Source organism: Pogona vitticeps, chromosome 3 (genome assembly GCF_051106095.1).
Source record: "Pogona vitticeps strain Pit_001003342236 chromosome 3, PviZW2.1, whole genome shotgun sequence".
NCBI lineage: Eukaryota > Metazoa > Chordata > Lepidosauria > Squamata > Agamidae > Pogona > Pogona vitticeps.
Window position 1 is genome coordinate 190,076,448 of NC_135785.1, and position 17,663 is coordinate 190,094,110.

General features: G+C 38.4%; 1 long non-coding RNA gene across 1 annotated transcript; it reads right to left on the bottom strand.

Annotated features, from left to right (window-relative positions):
- Nucleotides 1-5,338: 5,338 nt before the first annotated feature.
- LOC144588181 (uncharacterized) lies at nt 5,339-10,111 on the bottom strand. Its single transcript, XR_013543569.1, has 3 exons — nt 9,999-10,111; nt 6,989-7,051; nt 5,339-5,474 (listed from the first exon to the last, which is right to left on the bottom strand). It is a non-coding gene; the product is annotated as an uncharacterized LOC144588181 (long non-coding RNA).
- Between the last annotated feature and the right edge of the window lie 7,552 nt (nt 10,112-17,663).

A 17,663-nucleotide genomic window follows, 5' to 3' on the forward strand; every position in this document is an offset into this window, starting at 1 on the left:
GTGTAAGCCTCCATTTTTGTAATGATTTTTTTTAGTGAAGGGAAGTCCAGAGATGGATGTGTGTGACCCTGAAACCTCAGGGGGTTCCCCATCCCCGACATTATAACATTTTATTCCAGAAACATAATAGCAAAACAGACATAGCAAAATGTAATGACATTAGAAATTATGGCATGTTTCTGGTCCATTTTCCTCCTTTTGTAAAAGCAATGTTTATTTTTAGAAATATTCATCATTAAGAATGAACAAATGTATTTCAATTTACTCAGTTTCTCTAAGGAACCTATTCCAGTTTCTTTTTTTTTTCTACCCATCAGAGATTAGCACAAACTGTGGTTCAGTGTTTCAGTGCAGTTTGGTGGATCAGGCCCACAGGTGTGTGGGAACCGTGGATTCCCAATGACACTTCCTCCCACAGGTGCCCATTCCAAAGCAGTGCCCTAGGCTGTATTTCCTAAATACTGTACATACATATTCGTGTTCACTTTCCCCTGATGTACACATTTTTTCAGAACACATTTTGACTGGAGATTAGCCCTGGGACATGCAGAAAAGGGGAAACCCTGAAGTATGTATCCATTTTAAATTGCTTAATTTATTGTGATTTTCATGCACGTCCTTTGTTTAATCTGTTTTTAATCTGTTTTTAATCTATTTTAATAATGTTTGTTGACTGCCTTGAGTGTTTTTGTTTTGTTTTTGTTGAAAAGCAGGACATAAATGTAATAAATCAATTGAGGAATAAATTTTGGTGCTCATTTAGAAATACAGAAAAATTTTGGTGCACATATTGGTTTGCAGAATGCGAATACGATCAGTTCATTTATATACTTGAACCCAACAGATCTATTTATTCTCAGTCTTACTCATCATAGGCTTTTATTAAACTAAGTCTCAATTGAACCGCTGGCAGTAACAGTTCTCATGAAGCTTAATTTCTGTTGTGTTTTTCTTAGAGTCAAGCCATAACACTAGGTGAGATCCAGAATACTTTCCCCTCCCCCCAGCATGCCCTGAGGCAAATCCGTGGTTTGGATGAGAGAAATGAATGTTTGCAACCCAGGAAAATGGAACGATTTCTCTCAGAGAACAGCAGATAAGCATGACAATAACTGCGAAGAGATAACTGAAGAGCAAAGGGCAGATCCTCTCATCAACTTACAGTCCTTGAGAAACATCAGTCTCACTTAGATGAGCTGTTTAGACAAGTGCTATAGCAGGTCAGGGAATAAAACAAAGCAGAAAATATTTTACCCTTAACAAAAGGAGGCAGGAAATTCAGTACTATAATAGTAAAAGAAACATTTTTGCAGTTAAGGTTAGCAGAATTATTTTTTGATTTGGCTACACTTTATAACCAAGATAACTAATCTGCAGCATTCCTATGTCCCACTGATTGTTACTGATACAGAAACCTTATGTTAAATGATACCATATAGTTGCTGAAATATGTATTTAATCACATCACAGAAAACAGTGACTGCTTCACAGGCCGTATTTACGTAAATACCGCACAATCTCAATAAAAATGTGGAATGTGTGGGTTTTTTAAAATTTTGATTATGATCATAATTATGATTTCTCTTTATCACCTGTACTCTTTCCTGATGATGAGCTAATTAAGATGTTGAGGATGGTGATATGATAATAAATGTGAACATTAGGGCCTGCTTTGTCTGAGAAATATTTATTTTTATTTTGCATGTACTGTTCTTTTGGAGTGGATGACTGTTTCCTTATCCCTGTCTTTTTTTAAAGAATAGTTTTGAGGGGTTGGGAGTGCTAAATTTGTTCCAGCACCAGAAACCCAAATGCAAAAAAAAAAAAAAAAAAAAAAAAAAAAAAAAAAAAAAAAAAAAAGAACCCCAAAGATCTGGACCCTTTCCAGTTTCCTGAAAAGATTAGTACCCAAAAGAACTCAAAAATAAAACAGGAGGCCCCCCAATGTCTAGCGAAAAAACCTGTCATGCGGGGTAACTATCTAGCGAGGCACCAGTGTACATGCTGAGATGAATAGGAAATGATGGATTCTCTTTTCTGAAATGAAAATCTCTCTGCAACCCAGAGATCTCTATCCTGTCCTGAGCAAAATGCATGGGTTCCTGAAGAGTAATTGAGTGAAATTACAAAGACATATTCTCATCTATGTTCATATACACACAGTGAGAAATTAAAATTTAGACAGTGCCTTAGATTAAAAAGAATGTATTTTGTAGTGGGGGCAGGACTCATGGAGATTAAGCAGGAAAGAGGTATTTAATATTGTTTGTTAGCATAATAACAGAATCATATCTCTGTGTGCCAAATCTATGCCATGGATCATTAGAAAAATTGGTAAGCCTTTATACAAGTTGATTGTGTAGCCATATTTGGAGTAGTGTGTTCAGTTCTGGTTGTCCCGTCTGAAAAAATGTTATAGTGCAGCTGGAGAACTTGCAGAAAAGAGTGACTTGAAAAGATCAGGAGGTTGAAGTAGCATTCTTCTGAAAAGATTAAAGTTCTTGGGGCTTTTAAGGTCAGAATCAAAATGTCATGGGGGAGAACAAGTCAGAAGTATATAAAATTATGCACTGCATAGAGAATGTTCAGACAATGGGCCAGGTAGGAAGCAGGAACATGTTTCAAGTGTGTCTAGGGGAAAGAAGCTGAGACAGGAAGAAGATCTTTCATGAAAATTCTAAAATAATGAGCAATAAGCTAAGGGTTGGCTCACTCATGCAAACGAGTTGCTTCTTTTTACCACACTTCCTTCCTTCCATAGGTGCCATAGGGAGGAAGTGTATCAGCACATGGGTGTGCTGATAAAGCTGTTGTAGCCATTGGGTTTGAATGGGTAGCTTTTATTAATTATAAAGTTGATCTTCAAGACAAAACCTAGACTAACTAATCTATGCACACCCCTTAGAATGGGCCTTTAATTGCTATAGTTATGTGCTGTCCATTTGATTTCAAGTTACATCAAACCTCTCATTGTTTTCTAGTTATAAAGTACTCAGACAAACTTTATTAGTCCCTTCTTCAGGGGAAGGCTCTGGGACTGTGTAGTTTCCCCAGGGTGACACAAGTAGCTGGGCAAAATCCCTATCAATCACTTGGGAGGCATAGTGAGGATGTGAACATCCAGCCCCTGGTTCCACAGCCAGCTCTTCTAAACCACTGAATTTATACAAGGTCCGTCTGGCTGAAAGAGGAAAGTGCATCCTTTTCATCAACTTTTTGAACAAGCTGTTGTGGATCAGAACAAGGTGCTTGTCATGCCAGTGGTATTACATCTCCACAAACCATACATTCAAATGCCGTGAAGGCCTCCAAATAGATCCTATGATTTTTATAAGTTAAATCAGTTGCACATAAAGTGAAGTTTCCCTTATTCCCTATAACTGTAAGACCTGAAGAATATGTCAACCTATTTTCACCTTAACAGGTGACTCAAACAAATATAGAAAAACGCCAAGAATCTACCCATTGATCTTTTGTTTTTAAAGCCACATGTTCCTGAACTTATACAGTGGTGCCTCGCTTGACGAGGATAATTCGTTCTATTCAAATTGCTGTTAAGCAAAATCCTCTTCAAGCGAAATTAAAAACCCATTGAAATGCATTGAAAACTGATTCAATGCGTTCCAATAGCGAAATACCTGCTTGTTTTCCGAAGATCCTCCATAGGGCGGCCATTTTCCGGTGCCTGTAAAGCGAGGAATCCATCCTAAAGCACAGTGGGGAGCCATTTTGCACAGTGGGTGGCCATTTTAGAGCCACTGATCAGCTGTTCTAAAATCGTCATCTAGCAAAAAATCGATTCCCGGAGCAGGGTTCCGATCATTGTTAAATGAATTTTCCCCTTAGGAACATCATTCTGCGATCGCAATAGCGATCGCAAAAAGTTCATCGTAAAGCAGATTCGTCATTTAACAAAGTATTTGTTAAGCAAGGCACTACTGATGGGTAAACTGTTGTATATGCAATAAATCTGGAGAAATCTTTGGGTATGCAGTGGCTTCCATGTTTAAGGCAGCTATAAACAACCATAGTCTTTATATTATTTCTCTGTCACCTTTCCAAACATAGTTATTGCTCCCAGTACATGTTTATACCTACTTCAAGAAAATACTCTTTTTTACCTTTTCGGAAGTACCAATGATAAATGGTCTGCCACAGACATCTATTTTCTTTTTTTAACATATGACAGAATTAGAAAACTGTTCTCTCCTACCACTCTTCACAACACACAGTAGCTTCAAGGATTCCAGCTACATAAATGTCTGGATGTAGATTTCAGCTTTAAAAGCCAGCACAGCAGACACAGGCAGACTGAACTCTGCTGGATGTCCTTTTATTTGCCATGATGACGCTTGTCATCATCAGATGGTAGGATCATTTGGTCTGCCTTATTAACTTTTTCCCCCCTGGAAGATATACAGTTTTCTGGCTTCTTTTTCAAAAGTCAGTAGAGAAAATGTAGACAGATGACTTCATCAGCAGAGCAAGGATGGAAAGACAAAGGAAATGCAATGAGGTGTAAACAAAACAAAGCAGCAGATTGAGCTGGAGGGCAAGATTTAAAACTGAAACACATTAGTTCCAGCAACAGTCAGAGGGATTCTGTATAAAAAATGTAAATCATTTTAATAACCAAAAAGAACGCTGTACCTATGTTCAATGGGTATTAAACAAACATGCATCTGAAAGCAAAACAAAAAAACAAGTGCCCTAAGTATTGTAAATTTGGTTTGCATCACTAATTTTAAGAATCTCTTTACAAAGAAAACTATGTCTTTTAGTAGAATTCAACTGGATTTTACCTTGTTAAGTGATCAGAAACAAATCTGCATGATATACTTTTAGTACCTTCATAGAGTTTTCTCTTTTTTTCTCTCTCTCTCTCCTTTGGAGAATGTTGCTCTAAATTTACCAAAGTTCTGTTCCTAAGAGATTTATCTGTTTGGAAACCAATGTGAACCTTGAAATTGATATCCTAAACCCACAAGCTTGGGAGAACCTCTTCTGTATGTGTTTAAAATAAAATCAAAATGACATGCACATTTATAGAGAAATTGAAAGCAAATGAGGGACTCAGTAAATACTGACCTTTTCCACTGTATTTCTAAGCCAGTTGCTAAATGATGTACCCAGGTTAATTGATGACATAAGGATAAAAATTGTCAGAAGAAGCAATTCACAAGAAACCCAAATGTGTGGCATTGACTCCCCTTGAGTTTAATGTTTATGATTTATATCTAATATGCTATCTTGCCATGCTGTTTCTAACTCTAGATGGGAAAAAATTAGGCATTTAAAAACTGAATAAGCTAACCTTTTAAAATGAGTTTTTTCCCCCCTCAGCAAACAGGTTCACTTAAAAAGGCTTTGCGATAGTTCAGTTGATCAGCACTCTTCTTGTTGAGAAGAAAAATCAACATTGATGGTCCTGTGATCCACAAGTTGCACTGATGAAGTGGAAATTGAAAGTTACACTAGGCAAAAATGAAAAGGTAAGAGTGTTAGATTATGGTAAGCTTTTGCACATGAGATTAACTTTGAAAAACAGGGTAAACAGAAGGTGGTTAGAATGTTTAATAGACTGGCTGATATGATTGTATTGCGACAGCTTTGCTGTCTGCACTGCATGGCACTTGTTTTTGGATCTTCTTCAAAGTGCTTGTAACTCTTAAAAACCTGACTGGTTTGGTATCAAGTTATCTAAAGGAACATCTCGTCCAATATTTGTCTACCAAACTTTAAGGCAGAAGTAGGGAAAAATGCAGTCTTCCAAGACACTCCTGGACTCAAGTCCCATACCCAAATAGTCAATGGCAAGGAGTGCTGGGAAAAGCAACCCAACAACCTATGGAGTCCTTCACTTTTCTACTCTCACCCTAATGACATCATTTGAGGTCATTTTCTCGGTGTCCCCACAAGTGAGACAAAGCAGATGATTATAAGAGAGAGGACCTTAGTGGCATCTCATTCATGAAATCTCCTCCCTGGAAAGTTCCACTGAAACCCAAGTAAGTGTCTTTACAATGGTAAGGAAAAATATTTTTCTTCTCCTGAGCTTTTTTCAGAATTTTTTAAAAAGTGTGTTTACATCTTAAATGCTTTTGTTGTTACTGATTTTACTTTGGATTTATCTTCTGCTGTGTTTTTAAGCTTGCTCTTGTATTTTTCATGGTTTTAATAGCCAAAAGCTTGTTGCTTAGCTTTGTAACTCCAACTAGAATAGGCCCATTGAATTTATGGAGATTTAGTGAATCAATTCCTTCACAAGTTCCGTTAATTTAAATGGGCATTGCCTAGCCACAATTTACTATGCTAAAGTAAATAAGTTATAGGAGGCCTATTTGAATCAATGGAATTTATAGAGTAGTTGGGTCACCATATCCCCATTGATCTAGTGAGTCTCCTCTAGTGCAATTTATTATGGTAAAAAACAGGATTTGGGCCATTGTGTGCAATTTTAATTCAGTGCTCCATTATTTGTATTGTATATTTTAACATTCTTTATGTATCCCAAAATGTTAGTTGTTTATTGATCTAAATGTACAATGAGCAAACAAATAGATATTGGGATCAATGTTGATTCTGTAATCATACACAAAGAAAAAGTATCAATGAAACCAAGTTTGCTGTAATTCTATACAGTTTACCTGGGAATAACCCCCCTTGACCTCAATGGCATATATACTTATCTGTTGAATTGAATGGGTCTGGACAGCATAGTTTTGGTTATACATGGATTAGTCAGTCAGTCAGTCAGTCAGTCAATTAATCAGTCAATCAATCAATCAATCAATCAATTAATCAATCAGTGTGTGTGTGTGTGTGTGAATCAACTGTTTATACTTGTAGTTATGTTTTTGGGGGCACAAGAGTTATACGTGGATTTTGAACCACAAGGGGAACCAGCACCTATAACCCCAGTGTAGTTGAAGGGACAAGTGTACTTCAGAATATATATGTACAGGACAGCACTATTACTCATACTTACTTGTATATTTAGCTTCAGTCACTTAGTGCAGCAACTCCCTCACATCTCATCTCTTGGTGACCCCTAGTGAAATTCATGACAATCCAGTTAGTTGCTTGCTTTCAGTAAAAACCTATCTCAGGTTTCCCCAATCTGGTAACTTCCAATGTTTTGGACTTCAACTTACTGTAAACCTCACCATTGGCCAAATTGGCTGCGGTTTATGAGAGCTGCAGTAGAAAACATGTGGAGGGGATCATGTTAGGGAAGACTGCTCGGTCCCTTGGTTTTTGTATCAGCAGGAATCTAACTCCTGCTCTTAGTTTCTACAGGTTCTTTATCTCTATCAAGGTCACAACACCACCAGCTCAGGGCAATGAAAGATAAAGATCTGACTCTGATCATGAAGAGCCCTAAATCAGAGGAGAAATCAGCTCTTTTATGAGCATGACTGCATTTTCCAATGTCAAGTAGGTAAAAGCCTCAGAGGGTCAGGCATTTTAATTTCAGCTTTCCTATGGAATTAATTGACTCTAGCACATGTTCATACACCCACTCCCTCTTTTTCCATATATATAATGCAGCCGGATAGCAGGTTGCCATAGGAACAACTGTCACAATCCCACATCATCCACATCTTTTTAGAAGACAGTCACTCACACTTACATAAAACAGCTTGTTTTCATTGCATTTGCAAATTGTTTTTCAATGATGATCTCATCGATCACAGTTTGACAAAACTGAATTTATGCTAATTTAAATACAGTCTTATTTTCTGCTCATTTGTATACACTCCACAGTACCAATTTGTGTCAAGACTTGTGCATTGATTGGTACAGAATGTATGTGTCGTCTAAGGCAGTATGCATCCAATATATGAAAAAGCTTCGGGGCAAAAATCCCACTCAGACTTGAGAAAATTACCCTTCAGACTCCTTGTGTGTAATTTATAGTAGATAATAAGTTCCTAATATAAATTAATTGAAACAGCATGTGGCTCACACTTCTCAAAAGGATAAGCAGCTTAAGTGTTTAAAATAAAAACACACAGAGGAGATATGTGCAGTAGATATCACAACCGAAATATACGTATGTAATAACGGAAGATTGCAATAGGTATAAAATTAAAAAGTTAGCAAACTTTATTAGACATCAGCCCATTTTAAAGAATTGTCCAGCCTTTCCTCCCCTGAAACCCTTGACACGTCTTGGGCAGCTAAAAGAATGGAACAAAAATATCTGAAGTTAAAATGTCTGGGCAGATAAGAAAGTTTTGGTCTGGATGCCAGAAGTCTGCAATGTCCACACTACATGTATGTTTGTGGGTTCACTATTCTATAACAAAGGTACCACCACTGGGGAAAAAAGTCTTGTTGAAGTATAGCATGCTGAGGCACATGGGAAAAAGGCTTCTGAATTTAGTACACAAGCAGGGTGTTATAGAGAGACAGACTCCTACAAATAGACCACAAGCTGAATATGTGTCAGCAGTGTGATGCAGCTGCCAAGAAAGCCAATGTGATTCTTGGTTGTATCAATAGGAGTATAGTGTCTAGATCAAGAGAAGTGATAGTACCACTCTATTCTGCTTTGGTCAGACCTCACCTGGAGTATTCTTTCCAGTTCTGGGCACCTCAATTCAAAAAGGATGTTGACAACCTGGAACGCGTCCAGAGGAGGGAGACTAAAATGATTAAAGGCCTGGAAGCAATGTCCTACGATGAGTGGCTTAGGGAGTTTGGAATGTTTAGCCTTACAAAAAGAAGGTTGAGAGGGGACATGATAGCTATGTTTAAATATTTGAAAGGATGTCATGTTGAAGAAGGGACAGCTTTGTTTTCCAGAGCTCCAGAGACTAGGACTCGGAGCAATGGTTTCAAACTACAGTGATGCCTCGCAAGCTGATTTTAATTTGTTCTGCAAAAATCATCGTCTTGTGAAAAAATCATGTTGTGAGGTTCCCTATGCATCGGTCTCAAAAAAAAAAAAAGTCTTGTGAAGCATCAGTCTAAAAAAAAATCTTGCTAAGCACGGTCGTAGAAAAAAAAAATCTTGCAAGGCACCATAGTGATCGGAAAAACCAATCGTCTTGCGGGTTTTTTGTCCCACGATGCAATCGTCTAGCGAGGCACCACTGTACAGGAAAAGAGATTCCATCTGAATATTCGGAAGAACTTCCTGATGGTCAGAGCTGTCTGACTGTGGAATAGGCTGCCTTGAAGGGTGGTGGAGTCTCCTTCTTTGGAGGTTTTTAAGTAGAGGCTGGATGGCCATTTGTTGGGAGTATTTTGATGGATATTCCTGCATGGCAGGAGTTGGACTGGATGGCTTCAGTGGTCTCTTCCAACTCTATGACTCTATGTACAGTATTAGGGTCCTAAGCCACTGATGATTTTAAGTGTAAGCAACAGCATCTTGAATTAGGCTCCTGGGCAATAGGAAATCATTGCAGCTCCTTCACAAGTGGTGCAACATCATTTTATATGGCTGTACCAATTTAAAGATTCTGACAACATCCTGCACTAATTGAAGCTTCTGGGCCATCTTTAAGGGCAGCACAATGTATAATGTTTCATATTCCATTTAGGAGGTTCCAGACTGAGGATTGCCATAACCATACTATCCAAGTTCAGAAGTGGCTATAGCTGTACATGAATCAGCCAAAATTAGCCAAAAAAACAAAAAACAAAAAAGACTCTGAGGCTCTACCCCGAGTTACCTCCTCTTTCAGGGACACGTGATCTGCTTTGCATGCTCAGGAGCTGTGCAGTCTCGCATACCAAAAGTTGCATACCTGTTTTCTAGTCATGTGAACCACCTATCTAGAGTGTTCCCTATCTTGTCAAGATTAATTTTCTGCTTTTGAGCCGTCATCAATGTGTCAGTTCTAATGCGATTGACATCCGTTGCTCCGGTGGTTATTTTGTAAGCTTCCTCATGCATGTAAATCAACATCATGCTATAGTCAACATTTAATGTGACCTGACTTGCAGAGTTTTCCAGAAAGCAGAGTAAAAGTGAATAATCTCACATTATCTAGTAACCAGGGAATGATTGAACCGGATATGTGCCCAGAGATGTGTGGATTTTTTGAGATGGTTGAAGCCTGCTACAGCATACACAGGAGCCAGAATGCTATTACGTAGGTCCACCTGCATAAATCAAAAAGCATATATCTCAGTAGTGAATGGCTGCTAGTTTGGAAGCTGCTACTTGTATTCCTCATCAAACATCAATCACACAACTTGGCAGATTATGACAAATACAAGCATTAACTTCTTAACTTGTAGCAATTTGCTGCTGCAATTTTTGCATTATCACTTATGCCAGTATATGTATGTACAAAGTGGTGCCTCGACTTACAACCGTTCCGACTTACAACCATTTCAAGTTATGACCAGCTCCGGCTGCAAAATTTTGCTTTGACTTGTGGCTGGAGATTTGAGTTATAAACACAAAAAAGGCAGAGAAAAGGTGTCGGAAATTCAAACTGCTAACCGTTGGTAGGTGAAGAGGCTACTTCTTTGTAGCTCTTTCGCCCCAACAGTTAGAGAGTGTGCGTTCGAAGGAGGCTTCGGACTGCCTGGTGAGGTGAGGGCTGTAGCTGCCCATCTGGTTCTTCAGTATCCTGACCTACCGGGAGAATGGGAAAGAAAGAAGCACTCCTGGGTTGCCAAGAAAGGAGCAGCTGACCCCCCCCTTGGAAAGGAGCAGGGGTGGAGGGGGCAGACAGCGTGAGAGAAGGAGAGTGTGTGTGCGCGCATGCATGCGTGGGTGCTTGGCTGGGTGCAAGCACGCCCCCCTCCCCAGAAGGACAGGGTTTGGGGGCAAATTACTTGGGCGAGGAAAGGGGGCAGCCGGCTGCTGCTTGCCCCATCATGGACCTACTGTACGTGACACTGGTTCTCCACTTCAGAACTGCCTGGTAAGGTAAGGTGCTGCTTTCTGCTTTTTTAAAAAACTGTTCTGGGTGGGTTTTGCAGTGTGGTTTTTGACTGGGGGGTCATGTTTCTGTGCAGTGTTGTTTTGTTTTGTTTTTAGCAGTCCTGGTGCCTTTGGGGCTTGCTTTGCTGTTTACTTTTGTTTTGGGTTATTTTTGCAGCCCCAGAGTCTTCAGTGCTTGCTTTGCTGTTTATTTTTGGTTTTTTTTTTAAAGCCCCAGCACCTTCTGACTGGGCTTGCTGTGTGCTTTATTTATTTATTTATTTATTTATTTATTTATTTATTTATTTATTTATTTATTTATTTATTTATTTATTTATTTGTTGTTGTTGTTGTTGTTGTTGTTGTTGTTGTTATTATTATTATTATTATTATTATTATTATTATTATTATTATTATTATTATTATTATTATTATTATTATTATTATTATTATTAGCCGGAATTGATTAATTGCATTCCAGTGCATTTCAATGGGAAATGGTGCTTCAACTTACAACCATTTTGAGTTACGTCCATCTTCTGGAAGAGATTATGGTCGTAAGTCGAGGCACCACTGTAATGGCATTGCAGTCACCAAAAATAGACATTCCTGCTTCCCACATTATAAAGCACAATAGATAACTCCATGGAAGAAGAGAGAATGAGATAACAAAGGACTGGTTTTTACTCTGTTGAGTATAGGAGATATAGAGGCCTTTAGGTCTATGCAACTCAGTTTTCACCAAGGTAGTTAACTCAGTAGGTTCAGAGCTACAGTTTCTAACCCCATTGTTTCAAGAGGTGGTCTGTACCCCTTGACCATGTTAGTGAGTTCCGGGGATGTGTTTTGGGTTCAGAAATTATTCAGAATCCAAAGCAAGGTAGCAGTATTTGTCTGTTTCTGAACCAATGTGAAGCAAAACAAAGTGGCACTGTAACAAAATTGGGCCTCTTACACTGAATTTCATCCCCTGATCCCATGCCAGACCCTTTTATTTCCCCCATTTTCATGTTTGTGTACTATTCAGACTTATACAAACAATACAGATACTTTGAAATATTTGGATACAGGTTGAAATAGATGGGCTATAAATTGGATCATTGCAAATCTATTGGTATTTGTAAGATATATAATTCAGACAAAATTGAAATGGATGCCATTTGCATACCCCAGTGGGTACTTTCTCACTCCCACAAATAGAGCCAAAATAGATTTCAGTTTCTGTTATTTCTGTCACACAGCTTGCTAAACTGAATCACTGCTAGGCATTTTCATTTGCTTATATTTTCCCATTTACTTAATTTTTTTTAATTATAGTAACCATTTGAAACTATTTAGTAGGTAACTTTATAAAGCCAAATATAATTTGATGAATCTGCAGGTATAACTGCAGTGGAGGTAGAGAGTGAGTGCATCTAGTGACATAAATGTACTTAATTTATACATGCTAAATGCTTGGATGATGTATATGCAGATACAAAAAATAACTCAGCAATTAAAAAAAAACCATTGACCTTCATCTTTCTTCTGATTGAATGACTGTAATCTTGCTCATTGCACACTGATCCTGTACTGAAGTGGTGACACTCAAAATCCTGAATAAATAAGAAATGCTGCTGTCTGAATAAGATAAGGAGTTGTATCCCGGTAGAGTGTCCATGTCAGTAAAACAAAACAAGAAGAGGGAGGGAGGGAGGAAGGAAGGAAGGAAGGGTGTCATATTTTTCTGTTCGACACGACCAAAGAGAAGTGGGCTTGAGCACTCAACACACGTTGACTTTAGGTACTTTCTTAATAACTTAACAGGCTATCAATTCTATATTTGGTCTGGAGATTCCACTTTCTTCTAACAATTAAGCTTCAAAAAGTCTTTTCCTTTGTGTCAAAGACACACACACACACACACACCCCGTATAACTTGCTATGGGGGATGGCTTGGGGGAAAAACCATTGGTGTTAACTCTGTAATGGCTATGATGCCCCCCCCCCATATATTTATGCTCCACACTGACTCCAAAATACCTGCAAAACAGATCCCTAAGAGCAAGCTGAGTCAAAAAGTTGAAAGAAATATATTTTTTAAAAGTCCAAATTGGCTCAGCTGCTTTTACCCTGCAATGCCAATTGTGAGAAGAGCTCCTTCAAAACAGGCAAGAGGTATGGGACACAATTTTGAGAGGACTGGCAAAAAATGGCCTTCCATTTGACTGCCTCTGGCCCAGAAGCAGAAGCAAGCAATGCATCAATGCCACCTCATCATCTGCACTGCTCCATTCTTACAAAGACACTTGGCCTCCTTGCTCTATGAGTCAGGAAAGGGAGATGAAGGAGAGGAACACATACTTACTATCCAGATACAGAGGCTTCATTGTCTCTCATGGCTAAAAGTGGTTCCTCATAGATATGTCTTTTGTGAATTTCTTCAGTCTTTTCCAAATGCCATCTGAGCTATTTGCCACACATTGCTGCAATAGATTCTACATAATCTGTCAATCTCACTTTAGCCTGGTAGGACCTTTATAAGTTAAATACATGCAGGTTCAATTACTGATGCCCCAAACATCAAGTTACATTTGCGAAGTGTGAAAAAGCTATCCTTCATAAAATGCCAGATAGAACTTTCTGGTCACCAAAAATCATCTCTCACACAATATTTATTTTCAACAGCAGAAGTTCACACACATGAAAGACGCAGTTCACTGAGCAAAATCATTAAACTATGAACGATGAGGTCCTATAGGTGTACATGTCAATCAGTCTCCATTTCATGCCAGTTCCACTCATGTGTGTCACTATTTTTCCCTCAGAAATTTTTATTCCCAATCTGATCAAATTTCTCGGTTGATCTTAAAAAAAACAGAACTAGAATTTCTGAGCAATAAGCTCATACAGTTTTCCTGTTACTGTGCACAAGTTTGTCTTGCTCCGCTCTGAAACCCAGGGTTAAAGTGACTGAAAATGTGGAAGGCCCAGTGTTAAAGCAGATGAAGTAGAACATATACAGGGATCAGACATGGCTTGATACATTTGAGTTCTGTTCAGTCCTTATTTTAAAAATTTGTGTGTGGGAAAACAGTAAGGGGGAGCATGCTGGCTCAGCCTCCTCATGAAAAACTGCTATCTAAAGTAGAGCCTGCTATTGTGTAGATTCTTTGTACAATCTAGAGCCCCAAGTTTTTTCATGTTCTAGATCTCTTCAGGTGTCGCTTTCTGTGATGAGCATAATAACCAAGAAGGCAGACCCCTCACCATTGTTGTTCTCTATATGTTTTAATAACAACTGAATGTGGCTTTTTTCTTTGTAAATTGTGATGCAAACTGGTCTCATCTGTACTTACTAGATTAATGGCTGCATCAGAATTTAAGTATAATAGTACATCTACTTATATGGGAATCATGTGGTTTTTGACTGAAGTTGCTACCAGGGTTACAGCCTTGGATTATGCACCACCTTTTTGCACATCCTGAATGTACGGATGTATTTCTTGGCAGAAAAATAAAATAAAATGCATTTTAATAACATGCTTTTGGAAAAAGAAGAAAAATGTGGAAAAAAGAACACAAGAATCCAAATTCTGTTGGATCATTCCAAGATCCATCTATTTTCTCATTCTTTCTCACAGTATCTATCTAGATAGCTGTTAGAAATCTACAGTGTGAGCCCCTCTCATGCTTTCCTTCAAATGGTATAGACAGGAAACGTGACTCACTCTGAAGCTGGAGGTAATTCAGAGGTGATGTGACACAGCTTTATTCTCTGCAGATTTAACAAATCACTTTTTTAAAGTGGTTACCATTCCTTGTGAAAAAAGTATGTCATTTGTTTAAATTATGCATTGTGCAATGCTGTCCTCCATTTTCACCATCCTGAATTTGCTTTAATAGTGCACTCTGGACTGCAGTTCCCAGAATTTTCCAAGATTGCAACCCACAACCCCACATCAACACACTGGTTGATTTCAGCCCTCTGGAAAAAGACTTGGGCTTGTTTACCCATTGCTTTTTTTGTAAAGGAAGATGCTGCGGCATTTTTTGGGAGTTGTAGTTCTTCGGGAAGTTCTCTGAGACTACAACTCTCAAGAAGCACTGAGTCAGCTTTAATTTTTTAATATGTATTTATTTACATATCAACAACGGGAAGCAAGGTCAGAGTAAGTGATGGTGCAGGGAAACAGTCCCAAAGCCCCTTTGTAAAGAGAGAAAACCTAAATGTGTGGCTATTTGGTTTTTGGGCTAATTTCCAGAATTTTTTGAGACTATGGGGAATTGTGGTCCTAAAACACAAAAGAGCACACATGTAGTTTAATTCCATAGAATGGCTCACAAGCTATTCCTGTCAGGGGCAGAAACATCTTCTTATCCCCGTTCTCCCCATATGAACAATGTTCATGTCCCTCACCCCTAACGTGCCCCTTTTAAAGGTAAATAGTCAAAAATGTTGTAACATTTTAATATAGAATATAAGTTGTTCTTGGTCATTTTATAGCCCTTTTCTGTATTTGTTTTGGCTCTAGGATATCTTTTTAAAGATGTACTGTACTAGCCAAAGCTGTATTCAACGTACAAAGTATACGATATAAGGCATTATAACTTTGGTAGTTTTTATTTATTTATTTATTTATTTATTTATTTATTTATTTATTTATTTATACCCCGCCTATCTGGTCATTGCGACCACTCTAGGCGGCTTACAACACACATTACAACACAATATAAGAAAAAATTATAACACAATTAAACAATTCTACAAGATGGGAAACATATGAAATGAATCATAGAGAGAGGAGGGGAAAGAGTCAGGAATTAACTGGGGGGGGGAAGGCCTGCCTAAACATCCACATTTTTAATTGATTTTAAAAAGTACCCAGCGAGGGAGCTCCGCGCCTCTCCCGAGGCAGATTGTTCCAGAGGCGAGGAGCCATCACTGAGAAGGCCCAGTTTTTTGTTTTTTCCTTCCGGGCCTCCCTCGGCATCAGGCTCCTCAGCTTAGGGATCTCCAACATGGAAACTGTTTTTTCTTTCAACTTGGTTTTACACAGCACATGCACACCGGAGGTATATCTGCTCTAATTAAATACTTACTTCAGTCTGATACCATGTCAGCTGTCCTTCAACATAGTCCTGAGAGTGTAGTTTAATGAAGGACTAAAGGAAAAAGCTTGAGTGCCTATCCTAAATAGTAAAAACAAATTCCAAGTTCTTTACCAAACTCCAACTCCAGGATATACTTTAGTATACTAAGCCATGAGTAGGTCCATTTGAAGTGGTAGAATCTGACTCATCAAATTCCCAGTGATATAAGTCATTTATTGTGACTTACTATGTTAAGCAAACGGATTTCAGCCTTTAGGATGAAGCTGTGGGAAAGTGTTGTCAAAAGGATGTTTCTGTGTCATGCAAATACACCTTGGCCAATATTTGCATTAAACTACTTTCTACAATCCTGAGGCTTCTTTTCTTGACATCACCAGTTCAGACTGGATCATAGGTTGAGATTCTTTCACTCCCATAGGCAGCACTTTGCACTAGTTTGTCACCTCAGTGCTCATTTCCCCAGTCTGGATAGTGGTTGTTAGAACTCCTCAGAGTCCTTTTTTTGTTGTTACTACCCTAATAACTCAACGTTCTTACCAAATGTGGACTCATCTTTACCCTCATTCCATATCATTTACTAACAAATTAAAAAGCACTTGGTCCAATTCAAATTTCTGACAGACACCACAATTTCCATCTAGAATTTTGTACGCAGTCTTCAGAAGCCACTGATAAATGTGATAATCTGTGTGTTTAAAAGAAGATGTTCAAAAGTACATTATGTAGATCAATAAAGAAAGTCACAGCCTTTCATTTGGAAGTCCCAAGGAGTGCTGTTAATCATAAGACCTTTCTGAAGCTATTAATTCATAGGACCTCACAAGCAGCTTGACAGCACAGCAGAAACAATGCAGAAATGGTATACAATGGACTTATGAGTGAGCACAGATATTTGTCACTTGGATCGATTCATTCATCCCTAGCAATAAAATTATGAATACATTGTGCAATTTGTTTATCCTTACCATTACCTTCACACTGGATTCAGTATGACTGTTACTGAATTGCAAGTAATTGTGAGTAACTGACTGCAGCTAAATTATAAACAGCAAAAGGCAGCCAGTTGCCATCCCTTGCTATGTGTAATATTGAAGTGACTGAAACAGTGGTAATTAACACATACAATCTGCCTGCCTGTGCCATCCTTTTAAGAAAGTACATGTACAGGAAGAGATTAATCAGCAGCACACAAATACCCTGAAAGGAAATTAACCACATAACACGGAGCTAGTAGTAAAAAAAGATTTGAAGACCTGAAGCTGAGGTCTTCTTGATTTGGTGAATTATAATAAATCCGGTTCTGATGTAGTTAAATTTAGATGGGGTGGCAGAATAGGAAGGCAGTTGAAATCCCCTGTGATAAGGGCTGAAATGCCGTGGTTTTCTTGTAAGGAAGCAAACTGATAAAAGATATGGCTGGAGTAACAAATAATAGAAGAGTAGATTAGTCATCCAGTCTAACAGAGAGGGAAATAAATCACATTTGTCTCTGCTATCCCATGTGTTTAGTCTCTATATGTATTAGTCACTTCTCGTATGGATCAACTGACAGACTCAGATTTATTAATTGCCCCTCAGACAGTCAGAAGAACAAATCGGTGTAGCTGCTCACCGAAAGTGGTGAGGATGCTCTTTTAGAGAATGGGGTGAATCTGTTTAAACAGCCTCCAGGATATTG